Source organism: Aplysia californica, unplaced genomic scaffold (assembly GCF_000002075.1).
Source record: "Aplysia californica isolate F4 #8 unplaced genomic scaffold, AplCal3.0 scaffold00031, whole genome shotgun sequence".
Classification (NCBI taxonomy): Eukaryota; Metazoa; Mollusca; class Gastropoda; order Aplysiida; family Aplysiidae; genus Aplysia; species Aplysia californica.
Window position 1 is genome coordinate 1,905,779 of NW_004797301.1, and position 8,659 is coordinate 1,914,437.

Genomic DNA, 8,659 nt, shown 5'->3' on the forward strand with positions numbered 1-8,659 from the left:
CGGTATTTTGTGCTCCAGTCGGGTGCTCTGTTTGACAGGGTCGGCTCTGGTTTGTTTATCAAAACGAACTTAGCCTGATATGTTTCAAACATACATAACATTTTGTCAAAACTGTAAGGGCAATATTTTATTGTTGAGCATTTCAAAGAAAGGACTAGGAATCAAGTAAGATAGTATTGAAGGAAATCAGCGTTAACAAGTCACTAATTAAGAAAAAAATTCGATAAAAAATACCCCCCCCCCCAAAAAAAAAAATTTTTTAAAATAATAATAATTATAAAATAACAGTAAAAAGAAAAAAGAGAAAAGCATGTTTCAACAGTTCAGGCAAATATCCAAATACAGTACGATTTGCACACCATGTACCAATTTGTGAAGTATAAAGTCATGTAAAATGGTAAGCAAGACGGTCTAAGTCTGAACACAAAATTGTGGTTTTTAACATAGGTTTAGGTAAACATTTAAAAAATCGCAACAATATCACTAAATAGAAACAGTTTGTTTTGCCCAGTATGACAATTTGATGATATACAATTAGAAATGATGCTGAAGTTTAAAGATTAATTTAAATCTTCTTGAGGCGTTATAAAACTGACATGGTCGTTTGAAGTCAAAAGCTTTCAGAAAGTTACTTATTTCGAAAAAGTTCTCAAATCATGAATTTGGTATATCTCCGAGAAAACTATAGAATTTTATTTTTACAATATTTATTTTGTGTTTCAAATATATTGTTTTTTCTTTGTTGTTGTTTTTTTTTTATTGTTTGGGCTTTTTATTTCAAGCTAAAACTATTCTTTGAAGTAAGGCTATTGACTTCATGATTCACAACAACAGGACAATAAAAAAGATAACGCTCGGAGCGAGTGAAATTCACCGTTATCAATTTTAAAGATGACTTTGTGCTTGAAAACATAGTAAAATTTACTGTGTGGAATATGTGGAGGTTAAATTATAAGATTCAAAAAGTAATCTCCTATGTACAAAAAGCAAAAAAAACAACAAAAAACAACCAACAAACAAGCACACATGTAAAAAATCAACACACAGAGCACACTTTGTACGCTTATCTAGATCAATTTGATCTACAAATTATCTTGGTGAGACTATAATATGTGAGCGAAGATTGGAAAAATAGATAGATAGATAGACAGATAGATAGATAGATAGATAGATAGATAGATAGATAGATAGATAGATAGATAGATCGTTCACATTTTTACCATTGTAGCTTCTCATCAAGAGGAAAACATCATCGAATCTCAGGCGTTACTCGCCGGTTTTCGTTCTGGAAGACACAGGTTCAAACCTTGTGTTTAGCTCCAAGGGAAGTCAGAGGTATCTATGACTGGGCCGGAACCGTTGACTGGGCTTGCGCAGTAGCATCCCACTTTGACCAGAATCTGTTCCTTTTTCATGAGAGCGACCCCATCCTTACAACCCATGCGTCTGAAAACTGTAGCGTTCACCTCCAGTCTTTGGCAGCTCATTGAGGTACTTTTCAGACATTCAAGGCACAGACATTTCGCCTCACGAATGTATCTGAAGGGAAGAAAGGAAGGAATGCGGAAGTGAATTTAACATTTTGGTGAATGAAGAAAGTAAGTATTAACAGAGCAATAGAGAGAGGAAGTTAAGTTTAGTTGGTATGATTGCATAAAAGAACTTTGCCCTTTATTTTCAGACAACACCTTTATTCAACCACGTGTATATAAAAATAGTTAGTTCTGTATGATTCCGTCTTTTATTATAATGATGTGTTTTGAAAAAAAAAACCCACAGATAAATAGATGTATCATTAGCTAAACAAATCAAATAAAGATGTATTAATATAGAAACTGTTAGCAATAAATTATTTGTTAAAAATTACTGAATGTCCTGACCATGTTGATTAAGAAGTGTGTTTACCTTGGGTAGACGTCGGCTCCGTTGTCTTTCTGCACGTAAATCCACGGGCAGGTAGAGCGAAGGTTCAACTCTCGTCTGGGCCACCAGGAGCCGCTAGAGGCTGGACACTGGTCAGCTGGGGGCTGGTCTGTCGGGATAGCTTCAACCTCAGGCTGTTCGGGTTCCAGTCGGATAAACTGGTCAGCTTCCAAGAAGTTGTTGAGGTCTCTCACTTGCTGGGGCATGTCTTCTGGGAGCGGGCAGCTGGTGTCGACATCACGTTTGGCGCGGAGGAAGGGGTTCAAATCTGACGATGTGTGGACGAGTGAGGAGGAGGAGGAAGAGGTTGACGGGTCTTCGTTGTGGAGGAAGATTGGACCTAAAGGTTCCCCAGGGGATCGGATACGGCTGAAGACATCGTCTGAAGATGAATCGACGACAGAAGAAATGGAGGAAGAAATCCCGTTGTTGTGTTCGTCAACACTTCGGAGGGCGGAAGAAGACATGATTGAGTTGAGCCATCTGGGAGGTTTGAGAGCGCCAAACCTGGAGTTGTGTCCGTCGTCCTCTGACAAAGCCAGATTGACAGAACCCCCGATGATGTGAGGTTTGGCCTCACAGAAAAACAACTGTACAGCGAGTACTGCTAGCATTTGGATGGTCATGTTTTTCTTCAAGAACATTGAGATTTTCATCTTTGTTTTGTTTTGTTTTTACTGGACTGTTTGTTACTCTTGTAGTCTTGGAAAATGACGATCAGTCTTCTCGCACTTTCTTGCTAATTTATTCAGCTCTGTCTGATGGTCTTTTTTTTATGAAGTCTTGATCCCAGAAAGTTTTTATTTTCTGAAGTTTTCTACGATTAATTTGAGATTTTACAAATCCTTCACGTTAAAACAAAGAAATTCCTTGTTTTTCTTCTACGTCTTGGTTAGAGAAAGAAAGCCTCAACAATAAATGCTGGTTTAAAAGTTCTAGATTGTAGTTAAAGCTGCTAAACAGAGACAAGATGTTCTTAATTTTGTTGTGACTGGTTCCCCGTTTCTGTCCTTAGTGCTGACAAGGTCGGAAACACCACGAATTTATAGTCCCGGCGAACGTGTTGGCGGAACGTCACACGGCGAGGGAGATCCGTGGTTGATTAGGAGAGTTATTTTTGGCACATCCTCGTTTGTTAATCTGAGCTTACGATTGGCTGACGGGTAGGAGGTGTGGGGGAATAGTTCGATTCCCGTGTTGGGAGGGTTTTTTAAACATTCAATACGCCCATATTATGTATACTGGGATGTTATATCCCGATCTCAGTCACGGTTGGTCCGAGGTGTGCGGGGTTGTTGTATTCCCTTTTTGAACGATTACAATTTTGTTGATGAGGAAGTAAAACAGCATTTACAGTTATTGCAGTAACGGTTTGCATTTGTCTCATGTAGATACGTTATAGACATGCTTATTCTAAAGTTGTTTTGCTTTATACCGGCATTAATTGTGGTGGTCCGCGCAGATGACTTGAGTTCGATTCTCGAGTTGAGACTAATTTTTGTCATGTATATCCGTGTATTTCCAGGAACGTTGTGTCCTCTTCAGTCTGGGTTGGTCTCGACAGTTGGGGTCAAAGAAGTCCAGCTCCTGAATGATTAGCTTTAATAGAGGAGATGGGGGGCACGTAAAACACTAATACAATTATAATTACACTTCTTTCTGTATTGTATTAACCCATGTCTTATTGTACACGGAGGCCTTGGTAAACCGCTGTCTGGCTTAAAAGAGTTCGTGTTAGGGCTAGTCTTTTTGACCCGAACTCAAAATTCATAAGTTTGATTCCCACTCACTGATGGTGGTTTATATTTCCATGATTCAGATGTGATGTATTCCATACACTATAGGTTTCCTCTAACAGGCAGTTTCAAGGCAACCCTCTCAAGGAAAAGGATCAAAATAAATGTAAGTAGATGGTGGTGGAATTTTCTTTTCAAACTTTGGTCAAACTAATTACCCAAGTAACAATAAATATATTTTGTTTACGAAGTTTTCAAGACAGTATCGTTATACGATGTACTGTTTAGCTAATACAATAACTCCCCCACTCATCCACTATCGATTTTTTTTAAGTTAGGACCTTTGCTCTGACGTCCATGTCAGAAAGGAACCCACACACGTTTCAATGAATATGGAAAAAATAATTCCCAACATAAGTTTTAAAATCTGTTATTTAGTCAAGATTCGAACTATGGTCGCCTGCAAAGCAGCCAAGTGTGAAACTTGTGGCTAAAACAGCTCCTTTCCATGGGTGGCTGGTTCCTCTATAAACGAATTATTGATGGTCAGAAAAGAAACTTGTATTTTTGAAGACGCTCCCAACTTTAGACTTAAAGTCGAAACTGAAACGGTTAAAACAAATTTTGTTAGATCTAGTAAGATACCTTTGAACTGATAGGGCTATTGACATCATGATTGGAAACAATGTTTTCTCGTGACCCGGGTTCGAATCCTCCTTTCCTGACTTCAGACACATTCGATTTGGTTCTATCTAGGATGAACAATATCACAAGCAGTGTAAACTCGTTTACGCAAATGTACAAGCCTTAGTGTTAACTTGAGAGATAAACCTATATTTAAGAATCTTTATAAAGGTGGAGGCTGGGCGGGGTGCGGCAGGTGTGTGTTTGGGGGCGGTTGGGGGGGGGGGTAGAACAGATCCATGGTTTCGCATTTAAAAGGCACAACTTGGTTCTTTTCAAAAAGCCAATCAAACTCTTACTAACTGTTTATAGATAAATGAGTGATAATTGTTCGGGTGCGTGTGTGTCTGTTTCTAGGTACAGTGCGGGGACCAAAACGTGTGAAAAAGCATCTTATAAATGATTGAGGACCTGAGCAAGTTTGTGACTAACTACACGACAGCAGCAGGCCTTTTCTACTAAGTGTGGAATATCGCTTGACATAAAATATAAGTCCAAAGATGTTTTGGAGACAATGAAATATTAGTTTTAGGCATTTTTTTCAGACAATAAATAGCATAGTCTTTGGCCTTTTTTGAGACAATAAAATAGTAGTCTTGGACCATTTTGACACAATGAAACAGTAGTCTTAGATCACTTTGCGCCAATAACATTTTCAGTCTTATTTGGGCTTTTTTTTTGTCTTGTGAAGTTTTGGACTATTATTAGTTACAATTGTTTAATCTCACCTTTTGCTCCTTTATATATATATATATATATAAATGAGAGCCTTTATCTAGTAGGGAAAGAACACACGCAAACACTGACTCACATACATACACGCACATACACTCACACACACACTTACGCATACACACACACACACACACACACACACACAAACACACACACACACACACACACACATACACATACACACGCACATGCACACACATGCTTCTTTTTTAACCACGGTGGAGTTTTCTGAGGCCCTCCTGAATGAACTTTGTACCGAGCACTTGTATGCGACACCAAGAGATAGCGAGTATCTGAATCTGTGCAGAGGGTATTCTTGTCCTCTCAGCCTTGGTGTCTGTCCCTCCCTCCCTCTCTCTCTCTCTCTCTCTCTCTCTCTCTCTCTCTCTCTCTCTCTCTCTCCCTCTCTCTCTCTCTCCCTCTCTCTCTCCCTCTCTACATCTTTTCTTCTCTCTCTTTCTCTCACTCTCATTTTCTCACATTGTCTCTCCTTCAATATTTATCTTTGTGAGTGTGTGTATGTGTGTGTCTGTGTGTGTATGTGTGTGTGTGTCTGTGTCTGTGTGTATGAGTGTGTAGGTATTTGATAAGTGTGTACATGGTGTGCCTACCTGAGAGAGTGTGCACGTAAATACAGTGTATGTTTCTTTACCTATCAATTCGTCTGTTTGTCAATAAGTAAGACAGTGAAAGTAAAGAAAAATACAGAATTTTTTTTTTCTCCAAATTTAAATTATTTTATTTCATAAAAGCATTATTTGAGACCAAATCTGGTCAAATAAATAACATTATAACAACAGTCGTTCGCTGCGAATGGCAAACTAAATACAAAATCAACAGGTAAAATTTACATAGGGCAATATCAAAGAGGCAACTTAAATAAATAAACAATATTATTATTGGATAAAACATCAGTTGCTTTACATAAAAAGACAAAGGGAACACAGAAAATATGAAATATTGTAATGAGTGGCAGTACGGATTTCCATGGGAATTGCGTTTCTGTAACGCTGAAATATTAGAATACTGAAACAATAAAATTTTATGTTTCTGGAGAGACAAATAAGTTATTGAGTACTCGTGTGACTTTGGATATGGCAGCTTGGGATTATTGAACATATCATAACAAGACGAGACTTATTTAAAGCACCAGACCATCACAAATATTATGCTAATCTCCTTGTTATCAACATTGTATTTACAATACAATTACATAATGTTGTGCGTTTCATACACAAACGCACACAAACACACACACACACACACACACACACACACACACACACACACACACACACACACACACACACACAAACGAACACACATACATGGCATATTTTACTTTTTGTCCCCTCTATTCAGAGGAGACTTGCTCATTTATCAATCGAGGGAGTGCTCATATATAAATTGTACAGTTGTAATTCAAGTATAACATGTAAAAATCCCCCAACTGAATACATCACATTTTATACAGTATCTACAGTGATGTAGTTCTATCTCCGGTATTTTATGCAACAGCTCTGTTTGACAGGGAAGGCTCTGGTCTGTATGTCAAAACGACCTTAGCCTGATATGTTTTAAATATGCACAGGAACAATTCGAAAGTAGTCGTAAGTAATACTGCAAGGATGATATCTTATTCGTTGAGTATTTCATGAAAAGGACGAGAAATCAAGGCAATGTTGAAAGACGTAAACGTAGATCAATCACAGAAAAGAATACTACGTATTATTAGGAAATGTTCATTCATCCGAAAATTACAAAGAAGGCAAAAACATTTTCAATAGTTCGTGCAAGTATCCATAAATAAATTGATGTAAAAATCCATTTGTACAGTAAAGGGAAGGTAAAACAAAGCCTTATCTCTGAACACAAGTATGTGGTTTTAAAATAAAGATTTAGATATTATGTTAATAAACGAAACGGAGCAGCATCATCACGAGATCATAGAAACATAATTTGTTTTGAAAAATTTTGACTACTTGATACTGATAATTTAAAACCAATTAAATATCTTCTTGAGACTCATCTGTCTTAGAGCTTATTGAGGCGTTATAGATTCCATAGGTCCGTTTTAAATCTGAAGAATTCGGGTTTGTGCTGTAGCTTGTTCTGAACAATTAATTAATATTTCCTCAAATCATATTATAAGGATAATGTCTCGGAGAAAATAATTGATGCTTGCAGTTAAAGAATTGTGGTTTTCTGCCATATTGTATCTTTTTCAAAAACTAAAACTACAATTAAAAATGAAAGTTATTAACACCAAGTTTTGCAACCACAGAAGCATAATAAAAATGAAACACTCTCAAACTGAATGAAACAGTATAAGTTTTACAGATTATTTTGTGCTTGAAAATATAGTAAAGGTGGAATGTATTCAGGTTAAAACATGAAGGTAATATTCTATGTACAAAAAGAGGAAAACGAAAAAAGAATACGTATGAAATAGATATCGAGCACATAGAGCACACGTTGTGTGCTAATGTTAGATCAATTTGATCTACGAATTTCCTTGACGAGACTACAATATGTGAACGAAGATTGGAAAAAAAGAAAAGATTGAAAAGATTGAGAAAGGTATTGTGAGTAAATAGATACATAGAAGATTAAGGGAGTTCCAGAACTAAAGGCAGGCTTATGGACAGGGATGGGATGAGGGGTGGGAGAGTGTAAGATATAGATAGATAGATAGATAGATAGATAGAAATAGAATATCAGATCGTTCACACTTTTACCATTGTAGCTTCTCGTCAAGAGGAAAACATCATCGAATCTCAGGCGTTACTCGCCGGTTTTTGTTCTGGAAGACACAGGTTCAAACCTTGTGTTTAGCTCCAAATGACGTTAGAGGTATCGATGACTGGGCCGGAACCGTTGACTGGGCTTGCGCAGTAGCATCCCACTTTGACCAGAATCTGTTCCTTTTTCATAAGGGCGACCCCATCCTTACAACCCACCCGTCTGAAAACTGTAGCGTTCACCTCCAGTCTTTGGCAGCTCATTGAGGTACTTTCCAGACACTCGTCGCACAGACATTTCGCCTCGCGAACATATCTGGAGGGGAAGAAAGGAAGGAATGCGAACGTGAATTAAACGGATTGGTAAGAAAATGATTGGAGCAGTTACGAAATAGAATAGCAAAAGAAGATGGAGGAAGTATAATTTCGTTCAGTTCATATGATTACATAAAGAACTTTGCCCTACCTTTTCACATAGCACGCATACTTTAACTCATGTGGTGTAAGAGAAAGTTACTTCTGTATGCTTCCGTACTGTATTTTTTATAAAGTTTGAAAGCTTACAATAGAAACAATAGCTGTATACAAAACATGTCGTTTTAAAGCTTTGAAAAAATATATAGATCAAAGAAGTGTTAGGGGGAAATACGTTTAGACTGGTCAAACAGAGATATGATAAGGTTAAAAAAGTAAACAATATGTACAATATAAATGCCTTGAGCATGTAGATTAAGAAGTTTGTTTACCTTGGGTAGACGTCGGCTCCGTTGTCTTTCTGCACGTAAATCCACGGGCAGGTAGAGCGAAGGTTCAACTCTCGTCTGGGCCACCAGGAGCCGC

General features: G+C 37.6%; 1 long non-coding RNA gene across 1 annotated transcript; it reads right to left on the bottom strand.

Moving 5' to 3' along the window:
- Nucleotides 1-5,788: 5,788 nt before the first annotated feature.
- LOC118479165 lies at nt 5,789-8,644 on the bottom strand. Its single transcript, XR_004859512.1, has 2 exons — nt 8,566-8,644; nt 5,789-8,135 (listed from the first exon to the last, which is right to left on the bottom strand). It is a non-coding gene; the product is annotated as an uncharacterized LOC118479165 (long non-coding RNA).
- Nucleotides 8,645-8,659: the final 15 nt, after the last annotated feature.